Source organism: Meles meles, chromosome 8 (assembly GCF_922984935.1).
Source record: "Meles meles chromosome 8, mMelMel3.1 paternal haplotype, whole genome shotgun sequence".
Classification (NCBI taxonomy): Eukaryota; Metazoa; Chordata; class Mammalia; order Carnivora; family Mustelidae; genus Meles; species Meles meles.
In genome coordinates this window covers 84,238,557-84,259,044 of record NC_060073.1, presented here as the reverse complement: position 1 = coordinate 84,259,044, position 20,488 = coordinate 84,238,557, and the positions used below count along the sequence as shown (strand labels likewise).

Sequence of the window (20,488 nt, the reverse complement as noted above, 5' to 3'; positions counted from 1 at the left end):
TAAGTTCTTTTCTGTCTCCTTGATGCGTAGAACAGGGGCTGCTAATGCCTTGAGGTACAGTAGCCATCCTGCAACCATGGAGCCCAGTCTCTTTTACAGCTATGTAACTGGCTGTTGTCAGCATCCAGCAGTCTGAGTGAGTACCATGGGTGCTATTTTTTTCATGTATGAAGAGATTGAAAGTTTTTTTTTTTTATATTTGGTAGGCTCAGGGCTGGGGCCCACCTCAGGGCAGCTTTTATCTCCGTGAAGGCGACTTCTGCTTTTTTAGTCTAAGCAGGGAGTTCTCGATTTAGTCCCCCAAGTGATTATAAAGGGGTCTTGCTATTGCCCAGAACTCAGGAATCCAGATGCAGCAGACTCCTGTAGCCCCCAGGAATTCTTGTAGGCCCTTCTTTGTCTAGGGTGTGGCAAGGAGATGATGACTCCCCCACCCCACCCTAGTTTGTTCCCCCCCCCCCCCCCCCCCCCCCGGCTTGGGTAAGGAGGAAACTGAGATAACAGACCTGTTGTTGACAGATTTGTGCCTTTTTCCATGAGACTCCTGTATTCGGAGTCTGAGAGGAGCTGTTGGAGGGCTTTTGTGCAGTCACTGGTGAGGAGGAGGTCATCTACTGGAAGAGGGTGCGTGGATTTGGGAGCTTTGGATGCAGGGAAATGGCTATCTTGTTGATGGCCTGTAGGTCTTGGACAGGTCCTGGCTTCTTAACTGGCAGGAGTGGGGTATTTCAGGCTGATTGGTACTTTTTAAAGTCCTTTTTAAAGTCTTTTTTAAGTCTGGACAAATGTTTAAAAATCTGTTCAGATTTTAGCTTTTTGTTGGAGAGCATATTGTCTTTGCCTCTGGGGTTGGGCTCCCAGGATCAGTTTAAAAATGATAGGGGCCTGATTCTGGGCTAGTTCAGGTGGGTTGTCCTAGCCCATACTGAAGGTGAGCCTAAACTCTGGCGGGTCATTTGGCTGGGCCTGAGTGTGGAATAGCCTTCATTTTTCTCCCCCCCGCCTTGGTATGATAATTGCTAGCACCAGAGACCTGTTTGGTTTAATTGGAGGCTGTTATGCCCATGGGGCAATCAGGTAGTTAAAGGAATTCATGTTGAACCTTGTGGCCCCTGAGTTTACACTAACTAGCCTGGCAAAAGGGCTGTTGTATTGCCCGTGTCGTGGTAGCCCCAACGATGGTCGCAGTCCTTTTGCTGAAAGGGGCCCCTGGGAAGTTTACAACAGAGTGCTTGGCCCCAGTATGAACCATGAAAGTCACTGGTTGGCCTCCAGTGTGCGTCTGTGTGTGCGCGCGTGCGTGCGGGTCCCAATCTTCAAAGGGGAAGAGTTTCCTTCTCCTTCACCTCCTCACTTCCTCCTCCTTTTTCCTCCTTCTCCTTCTTTGCCCTTGATCCTGGAGCAAATATTTTCAGTCTAGTGTTTTTCATGGTCCTTGAAGGTATTTTATTTGCTGTTTCCACAAGCCATATCTCAAGAAAATTTTGGAGAAAATTCTTTCTCTGGGAGCAGAAGAGCTTTCTCATACTGCTTCCTGTCCATAGGAGATCTGAGTGCCTAAGGGCCATACCAGATATTTTAAGTCATAGTCGCTTTTAGTCGAAGCTGTTGGTTCTCTTGATAGTACAACTTTATTTATTTATTTGTTTATTTATTTATTTATACAAAAAGATAGTGAACTTTTTATCTATTTGATTTCAAGCTACTACCATGTACCAATAAGAACACCAATCTTCATGAGATTTTCCTTTCACTCTGGGTTTGAAGGAAGCTATGTTGAATGTCAAAAGCTTCCATGAGAGGCCTCCTAACTTAGTCTCTCCTCTGCCATTTTATGTAACTGAAAGGATTTAGCTGAGACAGCATTAGTGGATTCAGAGGACTTCTTGTCTTAAAAACTTTAGTGGATATAATCTTGAAGTAGTTGTCCAAGTGCTTTCTTAGTTTATCTTTTATCATTTGGAATTGAGAAACATTTTATGATGTAACACTTTAAGTCCTGGCATTTGGTGACTCTCTCTGTTTCTTCTTTTTTTCTGCTTGCCAAGTGGCCAGTCATTCCTGAATGCCTCATTTTCTAGGAATATTTGTCAATATGTACAACAATAAGAAAATAATGTTAACAACTTTCTGGTTTCTCATTCCTTCTCTTAAAGAAATTAAAGAAAAACACTAGCAAACAATGAGTGCTGTGATCTATTTACAGGGATTGAACTGAACCCTTTCAGGACTTCAGACTGTTAGAAAGCTGGATTCTTGTCAAGGTAATCGCTTTTTGTCTTATGGTGTAGACTTTATAGAATCTCATCTTAAATTATAGTGAGTTTATGGTGACATCACCCACATAATGAACCTAAAACTGCACCAGTCTAGGACTATGAAAGTACTATCACAGTGATGCTTATAAAAATGCTTAGCAAATATTAATCATATATATTTTTAGAAATGCATGTATATATGTCCAGATTAATCAGTTGTTGATGATTTAAATGTCTTTTGTGTCCTATGTGGAATTTCTGTGGTTTTACTTATCTCCTTTCCAACTTTTTATATTTTCTACTTGACATGTCAAAGAGTTTCATTCTAGGGAATCAAACTCTCTCTTACACTGGGATATCAATTCTCTATGCTTATGTGTGTGCTTTCCATCATGCTTTGCTTTTGTGTATAGTTTCTATTTTCCTGTTAATATGGTTATTTAAAAAGCATCTGTTCTTTTTTGTTTCTTATTTCTTTCATTGTTTTTAATTTTGACATAAAATCATATATTTTTAAATAATTCAATTTTCTTTTGTGCCTTTCAGCAGTTTTAAGAAACAATGTCCAAATTAGCATTCCCTTCTCTTTTGCACATCATTTAATCTTTACTATTCTTCCAAATTTAAATGTGCTTACATCATTAGTGATATTTTTATTATAATTTCTGTATTCCTTCTGCATAATAGAATATTTATTCTTATAGCTGCTCTTTTACAAAATCTTTTGTCATAAGATATATGTGGAGGCAAGATAGCCTCATGTTACATTTTAAATATGTTGTTTACTCACAATAAATAAAGCTTAAATGTAATTAATAATTTTAATGGTATTAAACTTACTAAAGTAGGTTTCTTCAGAATTCTAAAAAAATTGAACAAAGTAGTTGAAAAGTTTAACCTCTTAGAAATGTTAAATATGTGTACCATTCTCTGCATGAGTGATTAATAGTATTTTAAAAATAAATAATATTAAAAGATAAGATTTATGCCTTTCTTGTATTATATTTTGACTAAAAATCTAAGATTAAGAATTACTTTTATGGGCTATTGACTTATATATTATATTACTTTTGATGGAATTAAATCCTAGAGAACAGATATCACATCTACAAAGACCAGAGGAGCATACCATTATATTGAAGCATAATAATTTAGAATCATAATTTTTAACTGGTTGGACTTATATTGCCCAATTTATAGATCTCTTATTAAAGTGTACATTTGTGAAAATTAGATGAATAAATTTATAAAAGAAACAAGTACTTAAAACCTTCAAAGTTAATACCATTATTTTCTTTTTTCATGTTTTTATTTAAATACCAGTTAGTTAATATACAGTGTAAAATTAATTTCAGGAGTTGAATTCAGTGATTCATAACTTACATATATCACCCAGTTCTTGTCACAAGTGCTCTCCTTAATACCCATCACTCATTTAGCCCATCCCTTACCCACCTCCCCTCCAGCAACCCTCAGTTCATTCTCTATAGTTAAGTGTCTGTTTTCTGGTTTACCTCTCTTTTCCCCCTCTATGTTCATGTTTTTCCTCTATGTTTTGTTTCTTTGTTTCTTAAATTCCACATATGAGTGAAATCATATGGTATTTGTCTTTCTCTGACTGACTTATAAGAATACTATTTTAATTTAAATAATTATAATGTTTACAAGCCCATTTTACTATTTTAAAGAACATGAGTTTAAAAATAAGGTATAATTTAATAAGAATAGCGGTTCTGGCATTTACAAGATTAGGTTAGTTGCTTAATTGCTCTTGGTTTCTGTTTCCAAATTGCAAACCTTGCTTAAAACCACCAACTTCACAGGATCATTATGAGGAATAAAAGTGGAATATAAGGGTATCAGTAACTGACAGTTATCATTATTTTATTTATTACCATATCTAATATATATCTAAGAACAAAGTGGGTATAATTAAGGTGAGAGATGAGAAAAATGACAATATCCATTGTATAGCTTTATTTAAAAAACTGCTTTACTTTTCTATTGTCTTGTTATTTTTTTCATTGGACATGTGAGAGACAAGAAGCAGAACTGCATGGCCCATTAGCCAATTCAAGAAGGCCTTGTTTTATTTCCTAATATGCTTTATGACATATCACACTGATATCTCTTGAATTCCTCTTTTCTTATAGCTTTCTAGAACCATAAAATGGAAACACATTTTAAAGTCAAATGATATTATTTCCAAATAGTTTAGTATCTCTCTTCTGGAGTTACTTCTACATCTCATAACTCACTTATGGCCATTGCTCTAATAATTTTAAAACTATCACAATATCCTCTGCAATACCTTCAATAATACTTTGGCAAGAAAAAGTAAAAACATGTACACCCACACATGTACTCTCTTAACAAAACTTAGAAAGATTCTGGTAGGAGATCTATCTCTTTCCATAACTATTTGTGTTTTAGAAAGCAAGCCAGACAATAGCAAAATAGCAATATCACAGTCAGCAGAAAGTTTTTTCTGTGTTTAAGCTCTATTTTCAAGAGGAAATATTTAGTTTATATATAAGGAATTCAAAAAAAGTTCAGACTTGATAAATGTTTTTAGTGGTTTGGGAAGATGGCAGAATAGAATAATCCTGAGCTCTCCACACCCCATGTTTACAACTAGATACCACATCCAAGTCAACAAACCAGACAGTGATCCAAAGATTAGCATAACAAACCCCACAACTAAATATAGAGAAGAAGCTGCATCTGAAAGGTAAAGAAAGTCAGAAAGGTGGAGGGAAGCAGCCCACAGGAGGGAGGGTGCTGTGAACAGAAAGGGTAAAGAAACAGTCCTCACACCAAGAAGCCCACATAAGTCTAATCCCCATAACATTTGACTTTGAGAAAAGGGATGAGTTTGTATAACCAGTGAAAGTTGGGTCCTAGAGCTTTAAAAGTCAGCTGACTCAGCACTAGGCAAGCCAGGAGGGTGAGTGATAACAGGGTCAATGCCCTTAAATGGAGGAGATGTGTGAAGATGCAACATAAAAATGACAACTTACTAACACCAGGGGCAAAGAAGAGACAGGTCTGTTTAAACTGATTTTGGGGAGTGATTCCAAGACTTCTTAGGGAAGAAAGGAGCTGGCAAACACTTTTCCTTCCCTGCCCTCCAGCATAAACATAGCCTGAAGGAGGCAAGGCTATATAAATACTTGCTACCTAACCTGCTGGCAGTGCATCAAGACCATAAATTCCTTATGAAGCCTCACCCACTCCAAGGCTCATAGCTTCAGCCTTGGCTCAGGGCAAACTGTATTAAAGTTGTACATATACCCTGCCCAGCCATTCAGTGAACAGTTGCCACCCCACACCTCACCTATCTGCGACACCTTGCCCAGTCACCAGTATGCTCTGCACCCAGATGTGTGCCTATTGGCACCCCCATACACAGCCCCCAACTATTACTATGCTTTAGAGATCAGGTCTAGGGCTAGTTGCCCAGTGCAAATTTTGCTAACATTGTTGCCTCACCCATAAGTTCCCTTGTGGCCTGTCTGGGTCCCACTAACACCATAGAAAGCAAGCACAACCCACAACAGGCAAAGAATCAATGTAAATAACTACATTGAAAGGAAGAATGACTCAGATACAACAGCAAAATACAAGCAACACACATAGGATACTCTTCTGAAGTGCCAGGTTTTGATGAACAGGGGACCCTGCACTGCAGGGCATTCCACTAATTATTATTGATATAATCACTACTGTCAAGAGCAGACCTCGCTAAGTTTCCTAATACAAGAAACAGACACTGAGAGGCAGACAAAATAAGAAGACAGAGAAATATGCCCCAAATGAAACAAAAAAACAAGCAAACAAACAAAAACACAGAAGTAAACAAGAGATCTAAACAAAATGGAGGTAAATAATATGCCTGATACAGAATTTGAAGTAATGATCATAAAGAAACTCACTGGATTTAAGAAAAGGGTGGAGGACATCAGTGAGACCCTTACAAAGAGATAAAAAATAATATCAGAACTCAATAAATGAGATAAAAAAATACACTAGATAGCACAAATCATAGGCAACAGTAAGATGAGATGCCAATTAGTGACCTACAGTATAGAATAATGGAAGCAGTCAAGCTGAAAAGGTGAAAGACAAACAAAATACAGCATAATGAGAATAGACTTAGAGAATTCTGACTCAACCAAGCATAATAACATTTGAATTATAGGGATCCTAGGAAGAGAAGAGAGAGAAACAGGAGTAGAAAATGTATTTGAAGAAATAATAGCTGAAAATGTTCCAAATCTGGGGAACAAAATAGAGATCCAGATTCAGGAGGCACAGAGATCCTTCAACAAAATCAACCCAAAGAGGTCCACACCAAGACACATACTTATTAAAATGACAAAAAGTGCTGATAAAGAAGAATCAAAAAAGGCTGCAAGAGAAGAGAGGAAAGTTATTTACAAAGGAAATACTTAAGTCTATCAGCTGATTTTTCAGCAGAAACTAGGCTAGAAGAAAGTGGCATGATATATTTAAAGTGCTGAAAGAGTGAAATGTGCAGCTAAGAATACTCATCTCATTAAGGGTGTCATTCAGAATAGAAAGAGATAGAAAGAGTATCTGAGACAAACAGAAACTAGAAGAGTTCATGGCCACTAAACCCATCTAAAAGAAATGTTAAAAAGGACCTTTGAGTGGAAAAGACCATAAGTGCAATTATGAATAGCAAGGAATGGAAAAGGAGTACAAACAATTATTCCTGTAATAAATCAGTAATGGAACTCAAAAATAAAAGGCTCCACATGTTTACATCATATACCTAAAATGTATGTATATGTGTGGTGCAGGAGGGAGGGAGGAGTAAAAAAAAAGGTCCAAATTTAACTGGCTATCAAGTTAATATAGACTGCTATATGCAGATGTTATATACAAAAATAATGGTAACCAAGAATAAAAAAACCACTATAGATGTGCAAAGAAAAAAGAGAAAGGAATACAAGTATATTACTAAAGAAAACCAGCAAGCCTTGAAATAAACAAAAGAAGAAAATTGATCAGAAGAACCACAAAAAAAGAGCCACAAAATAAGCAACAAAATGTCAATAAATACATATTGATCAATAATTACTTTGAATGCAAAAGGACTAAATGCCCCAATTGTAGGGTGACTGAGTGGATAAAAAACTAAAAAGACCAATTTATATGCCGAATACAAGAGAATCATTTTAGACCTAATGACATCTGCAGAGTAAAAGTGAGAAAATAGAGAAACACTTAACATGAAAAACAGAAACAAGCAAAATGGAGAAACACTTAAAAGAACACCAGAGTAGCAGGAGGGAGGAGTCAAGATGGAGGGGAAGTAGCAGTCTGAAACTATATCAGGTAGCAGGAGATAGATAATAAATAAGCTAGATAGCTTATTTAAACATTGTGAACACCGTCTACGGCCATACCACCCTGAACGCGCCCGATCTCGTCTGATCTCGGAAGCTAAGCAGGGTCGGGCCTGGTTAGTACTTGGATGGGAAACATTGTGAACACCTATAAATCCAATGGAAATCGAAGAAAAGAGCAACAATTCTAGAAACAGAAAAATGATCACTTTCTGAAAGGTAGGAACTGGGGAGAAGTGAATCCAAAGCGATGGGAAGATAGACTGTGGGGGGAGGGGCTGGCTACTGGCAAGCAGCGGAGCAATGGAGCACAAAATCAGGACTTTTAAGTCTGTTCCACTGAAGGACATTGCTCCACAGCCTAAACCCGGGTGAAGCCCACGCAGGGTCAGCGTGGCCCCAGGTCCCGAAGGGTCACAGAAAGATCAGGGGTGTCTGAGTGTAGCAGAGCTTGCAGGTATTAGAATGGGGAAGCTGGCTACAGAGACAGAGCCAAAGAGTGAGTTCTCAGCTCGGGGATACCTTGAACCGGTCGCAGGCTGTGTGAGCTAGGAGCGCGGCTAGAGGCCAGGGAGATGGGAGTGATTGGGCGCTCTTCTCTGAGGGTGCACTGAGGAGTGGGGCACCAAGCTTTCGGCTCCTCTGGGCTGAAGGCTGGGATCCCGCCATTTCCATTCCTGTCCTCCAGAACTCTACAGAAAGTGTTCATGGAACAAAAGCTCCAAAAAGAGAACCAGAGCGGATTACTTAGCCCGGCCCCTGGTAAGGGCAGGGCAATTCCGCCTAGCAAAGACACTTGAGAGTCACTACAACAGGCCCCTCCCCCAGAAGATCAACAAGAAATCCAGTCAGGACCAAGTTCGCCTACCAAGGAGAGCAGGTTCAATACCAAGGAGAGCAGTAGTATTCCAGAGGAGGAGAAAGCAAAGCATGGAACTCATGGCTTTCTCTCCATGATTCTTTAGTCTTGCAGTTAATTTAATTTTTTCCAATTTTTTTTCTTTTTCGTCTTCTGCTATTTTTTTAACGTTTGCCCTTTACTTTTTTTTTTCTGAGCCTCTTTTTATCCCCTTTTCCCCCCCAAAGATTGGGGTCTCTTCTGATTTGGTTAAAGCACATTTTCCTGGGGTCTTTGCCACCCTTTTAGTATTTTACTTGCTCCTTCATATACTCTTATATGGACAAAATGACAAGGCAGAAAAATTCACCACATAAAAAGAACAACAGGCAGTACTGAAGGCTAGGGATCTAATCAATATAGATATTGGTAATATGTCAGATCTAGAGTTCAGAATGATGATTCTCAAGGTTCTAGCCGGACTCAAAAAAGGCATGGAAGATATTAGAGAAACCCTCTCTGGAGATATAAAAGCCCTTTCTGGAGAAATAAAAGAACTAAATCTAACCAAGTTGAAATTAAAAAAAAGCTATTAATGAGTTGCAATAAAAAATGGAGGCTCTCACTGCTAGGATCAATGAGGCAGAAAAAAGAATTAGTGATATAGACCAAATGACAGAGAATAAAGAAGTTGAGCAAAAGAGGGACAAACAGCTAATGGACCACGAGGGGAGAATTCAAGAGATAAGTGACACCATAAGACGAAACAACAATAGAATAATTGGGATTCCAGAAGAAGAAGAAAGAGAGAGGGGAGCAGAAGGTCTATTGGAGAGAATTATTGGAAAGAATTTCCATAATATGGCAAAGGGAACAAGCATCAAAATCCAGGAGGTGCAGAGAACCCCTCTCAAAATCAACAAGAATAGCTCTACACCCTGTCACCTAATAGTAAAATTTACAAATCTTAGTGACAAAGAGAAAATCCTGAAAGCAGCCCGGGAAAAGAAGTCTGTAACATACAATGGTGAAAATATTGGATTGGCAGCAGACTTATTCACAGAGACCTGGCAGGCCAGAAAGAGCTGGCATGATATATCCAGAGCACTAAACGAGAAAAACATGCAGCCAAGAATACTCTATCCAGCTAGGCTATCATTGAAAATAGAAGAAGAGATAAAAAGCTTCCAGGACAAACAAAAACTGAAAGAATTTGCAAACACCAAACCAGCTCTACAGGAAATATTGAAAGGGGTCCTCTAAGCAAAGAGAGAGCCTAAAAGTAGTAGATCAGAAAGGTACAGAGACAATAAACATTAACAGTCACCTTACAGGCAATACAATGGCACTAAATTCATATCTCTCAATAGTTACCCTGAATGTTAGTGGGCTAAATGCCCCAATCAAAAGACACAGGGTATCAGAATGGATTAAAAAAAAATCTATATGTTGCCTACAAAAAACTCATTTTAGACTGAAGACACCCCCAGATTTAAAGTGAGGGATGGAAAATAATGTACCATGCTAATGGACACCAGAAGAGAGCTGGGGTGGCAATCCTTATATCAGATCAATTAGATTTTAAGCCAAAGACTATAATAAGAGATGAGGAAGGACACCATATCATACTCAAAGTGTCTGTCTAAAAAGAAGATCTAATAATTTTAAATATCTATGCCCCTAACGTGGGAGCAACCAACTATATAAACCAATTAGTAACAAAATCAGAGATACACATCAATAATAATACAATAATAGTAGGGGATTTTAACACTCCGCTCACTGAAATGGACAGATCGTCCAAGCAAAAGATCAACAAGGAAATAAAATGCCACACTGGACCAGATGGGCATCACAGATCTATTCAGAACATTTCATCCCAAAGCAACAGAATACACATTCTTCTCTAGTGCACAAGGAACATTCTCCAGAATAGATCACATCCTGGGTCACAAATCAGGTCTCAACCAGTATCAAAATATTAGGATCATTCCCTGCATATTTTCAGACCACAATGCTCTGAAGCAAGAACTCAATCACAAGAGGAAATTTGGAAAGAACCCAAATACATGGAGACTAAACAGCATCCTTCTAAAGAATGAATGGGTCAACCAGTAAATTAAAGAACAATTGAAAAAATTCATGGTAACAAATGATAATGAAAACACAGTGGTCCAAAATCTGTAGGACACAGCAAAGGCAGTCCTGAGAGGAAAATATATAGTGGTACAATCCTTTCTCAAGAAATACGAAAGATCTCAAGTACACAACCTAATCCTACACCTAAAGGAGCTGGAGAAAGAACAAGAAAGAAACCCTAAACCCAGCAGGAGAAGAGAAATCATAAAGATCAGAGCAGAAATCAATGAAATAGAAACAACAAAAAACAAAAAACAAAAAACAATAAAACAAATAAATGAAACTAGGAGCTGGTTCTTTGAAAGAATTAATAAGATTGACAACCCCTGGCCAGACTTATCAAAAAGAAAAGAGAAAGGACCTCAATCAATAAAATCATGAATGGAAGAGGAGAGATCACAGCTAATACCAAAAAAATACAGACAATTATAAGAACATACATAAGCAACTCCACGCCAACAATTTTCACAATCTGGAAGAAATGTATGCTTTCCTAGAGACTTATAAACTACGAAGAAATAGAAAATCTTAACAGGCCCATAACCAGTAAGGAGATTGAAACAGTCATCAAGAATCTCCAAACAAGGGGCGCCTGGGTGGCTCATTGGGTTAAAGCCTCTGCCTTCGGCTCAGGTTGTGATCCCAGGGTCCTGGGATCGAGCCCCACATTGGGCTCTCTGCTCAGCGGGGAGCCTGCTTCCCTTCCTCTCTCTCTGCCTGCCTCTCTGCCTGCTTGTGATCTCTGTCTGTCCAATAAATAAAATCTTTAAAAAAAAAAAAAAAGAATCTCCAAACAAACAAAAGCCCAGGGCAAGACAGCTTCCCAGGGGAATTCTACCAAACATTTAAAAAAGAAATAATTCCAATTCTCCTGAAACTGTTCCAAAAAATCGAAATGGAAGGAAAACTTCCAAACTCATTTTATGAGGCCAGCATCACCTTGATCTGAAAACCAGAAAAGGATCCCACCAAAAAAGAGAACTACAGTTCTCTTCCAATATCCTTGATGCACACAGATGCAAAAATTCTCACCAAAATACTAGCCAGTAGGATTCAACAGTACATTAAAAGGATTATTCACCATGACCAAGTGGGATTTATTCCAGGGCCACAGGGTTGGTTCAACATCCGCAAATCCATTAATGTGATACAACACATTAATAAAGTAAGAAAAGAACCATATGGTACTCTCCATAGATGCAGAAAAAGCATTCGACAAAGTACAGCATCCCTTCCTGATCAAAACTCTTCAAAGTGTAGGGATAGAGGGCACATACCTCAATATTATCAAAGCCATCTAGAAAAACCCACCGCAAATATCATTCTCAATGGAGAAAAACTGAAAGCTTTTCTGCTAAGGTCAAGAACACGGCAGGGATGTCCATTATCACCACTGCTATTCAACATAGTACTAGAAGTCCTAGCCTCAGCAATCAGACAACAAAAGGAAATTAAATGCACCCAAATTGGCAAAGAAGAAGTCAAACTATCACTCTGCAGATGATATGATACTATATGTGGAAAACCCAAAAGACTCCACTCCAAAGGAATTCAGGAATTCAGTAAAGTGTCAGGATATAAAGTCAATGCACAGAAATCAGTTGCATTTCTTTACAACAACACCAAGACAGAAGAAAGAGAAATTAAGGAGTCAATCCCATTTACAATTGCACCCAAAACCATAAGATACCTAGGAATAAACCTAACCAAAGAGGCAAAGAATTTATACTCAGAAAACTATAAAGTTCTCATGAAAGAAATTGAGGAAGACACGAAGAAATGGAAAAATGTTCCATGCTCCTGGATTGGAAGAATAAATATCATGAAAATGTCTATGCTACCTAAAGCAAGCTATATATTTAATGCAATCCCTATCAAAATACCATCCATTTTTTTTTCAAAGAAATGGAACAAATAATCCTAAATTTAAATAAAATAATAAAATAAAAGGAATATTGAAAAAGAAAGCCAAAGTTGGTGGCATCACAATTACAGACTTCAAGATCTATTACAAAGCTGTCATCAAGACAACGTGGTACTGGCACAAAAATGACACATAGATCAATGGAACAGAATAAAGAGCCCAGAAATACACCCTCAACTCTGTGGTCAACTAATCTTTGACAAAGCAGGAAAGAATGTCCAATGGAAAAAAGGCAGTCTCTTCAATAAATGGTGCTGGGAAAATTGGACAGCCACATGCAGAAAAATGAAATTGGACCACTTCCTTATACCACACATGAAAATAGACTCAAAATGGATGAAGGACCTCAATGTGAGAAAGGAATTTTTCAAAATCCTTGAGGAGAACACATGCAGCAACCTCTTTGACCTCAGTCACAGCAACGTCTTCTGAGGAACATCGCCAAAGGCAAGGGAAGCAAGGGCAAAAATGAACTATTGGGACTTCATCAAGATCAAAATCGAAAGATCCTTTGCTGTGCAAAGGAAACAGTTAACAAAACCAAAAGACAACTGACAGAATGGGAGAAGATATTTGCAAGCGACATATCAGATAAAGGGTTAGTACCAAAAATCTCTAAGAAACTTAGCAAACTCAACACCCAAAGAACAAACAATCCAATCAAGAAATGGGCAGAGGTCATGAACAGACATTTCTGCAAAGAACACATCCAGATGGCCAACAGACACATGAAAAAGTGCTCCACATCACTCGGCATCAGGGAAATACAAATCAAAACCACAATGAGATATCACCTCACACCAGTCAGAATGGCTAAAATTAACAAGTCAGGAAACGACAGATGCTGGCAAGGATGCGGAGAAAGGGGAACCCTCCTACACTGTTGGTGGGAATGGAAGCTGGTGCAACCACTCTGGAAAACAGCATAGAGGTTCCTCAAAATGTTGAAAATAGAACTGCCCTATGACCCAGCAATTGCAGTACTGGGTATTCACCCTAAAGATACAAACATAGTGATCTGAAGGGGCACGTGCACCCAAATGTTTATAGCAGCAATGTCTACAATAGCCAAACTCTGGAAGGAATCTAGATGTCCATCAACAGATGAATGGATAAAGAAGAGGTGGTATATATACACGATGGAATACTATGCAGCTATCAAAAGAAATGAAATCTTGCCATTTGTGATGACATGGATGGAACTAGAGGGTATCATGCTTAGTGAAATAAGTCAATTGGAGAAAGTCAACTATCATATGATCTCCATGATATGAAGAAGTGGAGATGCAACATGGGGGGCAGTTATGGGGTTAGGAATAAATGAAACACGATATGATTGGGAGGGAGACAAACCATAAGTGACTCTCAATCTCACAAAACAAACTGAGAGTTGCTGGGGGGAAGGGGGTTGGGGGGGTAGGGTTATGGACATTGGGGAGGCTATGTACTATGATGAGTGCTCTGAAGTGTGTAAACCTGGTGATTCACAGACCTGTACCCCTGGGGATAAAAATATATGATATATTTATAAAAAATTAAAAATTAAAAAAAAACAACAACACCTGAGTAGTAATACTTATATTGGACAACATGGGCTTTAAAACAAAGAGTATTTGAAGCTAAGAGGGTACTGTGTTGTCTATTGTGGATATTACTGCTACAAACTTTGGGATGCAGTTGTTTCTTAGAATCACTATATTTTTATCTTTGGGATAAATACCCAGTAGTCCAATTGCTGGGTCATAGGGTAGCTCTATTTTCCACTTTGGGAGGTATCTCCATACTATTTTCCAGAGTGGCTGTACCAGCTTGCATTCCTGCCAACAGGATAATTAGCTTCTCCTTTCTCCATGTACTTGTCAACATTTGTTCTTTCCCTACTTGTTAATTTTAGCCATTCTGACTGGTGTGAGGTGGTGTCACATTGTGGTTTTTATTTGAATTTCCCTGGTGCCAAGTGATGTTGAGCACTTTTTCATGTGTCTGTTGGCTATTTGAATGTCTTTTTGGAGAAATGTCTGTTCATGTCTTCTGCCCATTTCTTGATTGGATTATTTGTTCTTTGAGTGTTGAGTTTGATAAGTTATTTATATATTTTGGATAATAGCCCTTTATCTGATATGTTATTTGGAAATATTTTCTACCACTCTATAGGTTGCCTTTTTATATTGTTGACTGTATACTTTGCTGTGAAAAAGCTTTTTATCTTGATGAAGTCCCAATAGTTCATTTTTGCCTTTGTTTCCCTTACCTTTTGATACATGGCTAGCAAGAAGTTGCTGCAGCTGGGATCAAAGAGATTGCTGCTCTTGTTCTCCTCTAGGATTTTGATGGATTCCTGTATCACATGTAGGGCTTTCATCCATTTTGAATACGTTTTTGAGTATTGTCTAAAGAAATGGCCCAGTTTCATTCTTTGGCATGTGGCTGTCCAAATTTCCCAACACCATTTGTTGAAGAAACTCTTTTTTTTCTTCAATTGGCTATTCTTTCCTGCTCTGTTGAAGATTAGTTGCCCATGGAATTGAGGATCTATTTCTGCATTCTGTATTGTGTTCCACTGATCCGTGTGTCTGTTTTTGTTCCAGTACCATACTATTTTGATGATTACAGCTTAGTAATAGAGCTTGAGTTCCAGAATTGTGATGCCCCAGTTTTTGTTTTCTTTTCAACATTCCTCTAGCTATTCAGGAAAAGTTGGTATTTTGATAAGGATTGCACTGAATGTGCAGATTGCTCTAGGTAGCATAGACATTTTCACAATATTTGTTCTTCCAATCTATGAGGGTAGAACTTTTTTTTTTCATTTCTTTTGAGTTATTCAATTTTCTTCATGAATGTTCTATAGTTTTCTGAGTACAAATCCTTTGCCTCTTTGATTAGGTTTATTCCTAGATATCTTATGGTTTTGAGAGCAAATGTATATGAGATCAGTTTTTCATTTATCTTTCATCTTTCTTATTGTTGGTGTTTAACAATGGAACTGATTTCTGTGTATTGATTTTATATTCAGCTACTTTACTGAATTCCTGTATGAGGTCTAGCAGTTTTGACATGGAGTCTTTTGGGTTTTCTACATATAGTATCCTGTCATCTGCAAAGAGTGAGAGTTTGGCTTCTTTGCAGATTTGGATGCATTTTATTACTTTTTTTTTTTTTTTTGTCTGATTACTGAGGCTAAAGCTTCTAGTACTATGCTGAATAACAGCGGTGAGAGGGGACATACTTGCCACATTCCTGACATTAGATAAAAGCTCTCAGTTTTTCCCCATTGAGAATGATATTTGCTGTGGGTTTTCATATGTGGCTTATATTATATTGAGGTATTTAACTTCTATCCCTACACTTTAAAGAGTTTTAATAAAGAAAGAATGCTGTACTTTGTCAAATGCTTTTTCTGCTTCTATTGAGTGGATCATATGGTTCTTATCCTTTCTTTAATTTATGTAGCATATCACATAGATTGATTTGCAGATGTTCAACCAGCATTGTAACCCAGGAATAAATCCCACTTAGTTGAGATGAATAATCCCTTTAATGTACTGTTGGATTCTATTGGCTAGTATCTTGGTCAGAATTTTTCCATTCATGTTCATCAGGGATATTGGTCTATAATTCTCCTTTTTGGTGGGTTCTTTGTTTGATTATGCGATCAAGGCAATGCTGGTCTTATAAAAAGAGTTTGGAAATTTTTGTTCCATTTCTATTTTTTGAAACAGCTTCAGGAAAAGAGGTATTAATTCTTCTTTAAATGTTTGGTAGGATTCCCCTGGGAAGCCATCTGGCCCTGGACTCTTGTTTATTTGGAGATTTTAATTACTGCTTCAATTTCCTTCCTGGTTATAGGTCTATTCAGGTTTTCTATTTCTTCCTGATTCAGTTTTGGTAGCTTATATGTCTCTAGGAATATATCCATTTCTTCCAGTTGTCTAATTTGTTGGCATATAGTTGCTCTTATATGTTCTTATTATTGTTTGTATTTCTTTGGTGTTGGTTGTGATTTCTCCTCTTTCATTCATGATTTTATTAATTTGGGTCCTTTTCCTTTTATTTTTGATAGGTCTAGCCAGGGGTTTATCAATCTTATTACATCTTTCAAAGAAGCCCCTTCTAATTTTGTTGATCTGTTCTACTGTTCTTTTAGTTCCTATTCCATTGATTTATACTCTTATCTTTATGGTTTCTCTTCTTCTTCTGTGTTTAGGCTTTATTTCCTGTTCTTTCTCCAGCTCCTTTAGGTGTAGGGTTATGTGTTTTTGGTACTTTTCTTGTTTCTTGAAAAAGGCTTGTGGTGCTGTGAACTCTCTTCTTAAGACCGCCTTTGATGCATCCAAAGATTTTGAACACTTGTATTTTCATTCTCATTTGTTCTCATGATTTTTTTTTATAATTCTTCCTTAATTACCTGGTTGACCCCTTCCTTCATTCTTTAGTAGGATGGTCTTTAGCCTACACATATTTGAGTTCTTTACAAATTTCCCATTATAATTGAGTTCTAGTTTAAAAGTATTGTGGTCCAGGGGCACCTGGGTGGCTCAGTGGGTTAAAGCCTCTGCCTTCGGCTCAGGTCATGATCCCGGGGTCCTGGGATTGAGCCCCGCATCGGGCTCTCTGCTCTGCAGGGAGCCTGCTTCCTCCTCTCTCTCTGCCTGTCTCTCTACCTAGTTGTGATTTCTCTCTGTCAAATAAATAAAATATTTTAAAAAAAAGTATTGTGGTCCAAAAATATGCAGGGAATAATCCCAGTCTTTTGGTACAGGGTGAGACCTGATTTGTGGTCCGATATGTGATCTATTCTGGCTAATGTCCCATGTGCATTTGAGAAGAATGTGTATTCTGTTGCATTCAGATGGAATATTCTGAATATAACTATGAAGTCCATCTGGTCAGTTTGTCATTCAAAGCCATTACTACCTTATTGATCTTCTGCTTAGATATCTGTCCATTGCAGTGAGGGTTTTTGTTTCTGTTTTGTTTTGTTTTTTAATCTCCTACTATTGTTGTATTATTATCAGTGTGTGTGTGTGTGTGTGTGTGTGTGTGTGTGTGTGCATTTCCATTTTGTTATCAATTGGCTTATATAATTGACTGCTTCTATGTTGGGGCATAAATATTTAAATTGTTAGATCTTCTTGTTGGATAGACACTTTAATTATGTAGTGTCCTTCCTCATCTCTTATTACACTCCTTGGTTTAAAATCTTATTTGTTTGATATAAGGATTGCCATGCCAGCTTTCTTTTGAGGTCCATTAGCATGGAAATGATGAATTGTTTTCCACCCTCTCATTTTAAATCTGGAGGTGTTGTGTGCCTGGTTGTCTCATTTGGCTAAGCATCTGTCTTCAGCTCAGTTCATGATCTCAGGATCCTGAGATTAAGCCCCACATAAGGCTTCATGCTCAGCAGAGAGCCTGTTTCTCCCTCTTCCTCTGCTGCTCCTCTTGCTTGTGCCCTCTCTGTCTGTCTTCCTCTCTGTCAAATAAATAAATAAAATCTTCAAAACAAAATCTGGAGTGTCTTTGGGTATAAAATGAGTCTCTTGCAGTCAACATATTGATGGGTTTTTCTTTTTATCCAATCTGATAACTTGTGTCCTCTGATGGGACATTTTAACACATTTATATTCAGGGTAACTATTGAAAGATATTATTTAGTGTTGTTTTATTGCTTGTAAAGTATCTGTTACTATATATTGTCTCTCTTTCTTTCTGATCTATGTTACTTTGGGACTCTCTCTTTTCTTAGAAGATCTCTTTTAATATTTAATGCCTGCCTCAATTTTCCTTTCGTTAGAGTTTCCATCCTGGTTAGATTTTAGTCTTTTAATTTCTCCAGAAAGAGATCCTCTAGTGTCTTCTATGCTTTTGTCAAGCCCAACTAGTATCTTTATAATCATTATTCTGACATCTTACTTATGTCCATACTTATTAGGTCCCTAGCACTGACTGCCTCTTATTTTCTTTTTTGAGGTGAGTTTTTCCATCTTATCATTCTGACCAGAGAAAAATAGATGTATGAGAGAACAAAATACTAAATTGGCTTCAACCACCCCAGAGAAATATGTAATGAACAAATCGAAAGAACCCTGAAAATGAGGAAAAAGAGAGAGAAGAGAAAGAGAGAGATAATATAATCAAACAGCTGAGCAGATACGATAGAGCAATACATTGGATTCTGTGTGTATTTTGGTATTTTGGTCTGTTTTTTAGAAAACTAAATCCAAAAAAAAATTACAGAAAGAAAAACAAATACAAAAATAAAATTAAATACAATGAAAGGGTAGAATATAACTGTAAAAATGGAAATTAAAAGACAAGAGAAATCAAAAGAGAAAGAAACAAAAATAACAACATAAAGGAAGACATACAAACACACAGGTGATTAGAACAGGACAATACACTATTTCCTGCATGTATTTTGGTCGGTTTGTTAGAGGGAAATATATCTCAAAATTGTAAAGAAAGAAAAACTTATGTAAAAAATAAAATTAAATACATTGAAAGGATAGATTGTAACTATAAAGGTGAAAATTAAAAAAAAACTTTAACAAAGAAAAAAAGCAAAAAAAAACAACAACTAGATAAAACAAAACAAAACAAAAGGAGGATCAAGGAAAAAAAAAAGAGAGAGCGAGAGAATATGATCACACAGGTGAATAGAACAGAGCCATACACTAGATTTTGGTTGTATTTTGGTTTGTTAGAAGAAACTACATCCCAAAATTTTAATGAAAGAAAAACATATATATATATATATATATATATATACAAAAACAAGATTAAATACAGTGAAGGGATAGTAACTGTAAAAATGAAAATTTAAAAAAAAGGAGTTGAAAAATAAGAAATTGGTTGAAAAGAGAAAGAAGAAAATTTTTAAAAGAAAAATTAAAAATTTAAAAATTAAAAAAATATTAAATATTAAAATTAAAAAAATAAAATATTAAAAAATAAGGCTGGAAGACTAAAGAATCATGGGAGAAAAGCCATGAGTTCTATGGGCTGTATTCTTCTAGTACTAGAGTTTTGCAGTAAACTTGGTCTTTTTTATGCTCTTGTTTGTCTGGGGAGAGATTTGTTGCATTAATTAAATGTATTTGCCCCAGGCAGAATTGTACCACCCTTGCCAGGGGGCGAGGCTACATAATCTGTTCCAGTTTGTTCTATGTGACTTTTGTTCCCTGAAGGCTTTCTGTGCAGTTTAAGAGAATGAGAATTAAAATTGGGACCTCCTAATCTCTGGCCCCAGAGCCAAGAGCTCAGGGCCTGACTTCCTAGTGAGCTCTTAGAGGAAATCACTTAATCACTACTATTTCCTTGGTCTCTCAATGTACTCTGTGTTCACCTGGCCTGTGTCCAAGTACGTCTATCTCAGGCACATGACCCCATTTCAAATCTCCAAACCCCACAGTCTCCTGTAGCACACACCCACACAATTCTTCCCTGGGGGAGGAAGGAGGATCTTGCTGGTTATCCTGTCTGCTGGTCCCTTGTTCAGAAAACTGTCAGCCAACTGTCTGCAGTTTCCAGTTTATGGCAACCTCAGACTGAGAGCTCACTCCTGGGCTCACTGATTACAGCCAGCTTCTCTGCTTTGATGCTTAGGAGTTCTGCCACACTCAGGCACCCCCCAGTATTCCTGTGACCCAGAGGATCCTGAGACCACACTGGCCCAACTAGGTTTCTATCCCCACCTAGCAGACTGAGCAACATCCCTCATGGGAGCAGACATCTAAACGTTTTGTTTTTTGTGCTCCACTGATATATTACTTGCCGGTAGCTGGCAAGTCAAGGCTCCCTTCCCCTGTGGTCTGCTTTCCCATATATTGCCTTGGATTTCACTTCTCCACACCTCCTTCCTTGTGGAAAGTAGTGGTTTTTCTATTCATAGAGTTGTAGCTATTTTCTCCTTTGATCTCTGATGGAGTTCACAAGTATTCAAAATGATTTGATA

At 37.5% G+C, this 20,488-nt stretch overlaps 1 pseudogene; it reads left to right on the top strand.

Annotated features, from left to right (window-relative positions):
* Positions 1-1,093: 1,093 nt before the first annotated feature.
* LOC123948807 overlaps positions 1,094-20,488 on the top strand; it is a 127,979-nt pseudogene continuing 108,584 nt past the window's right edge.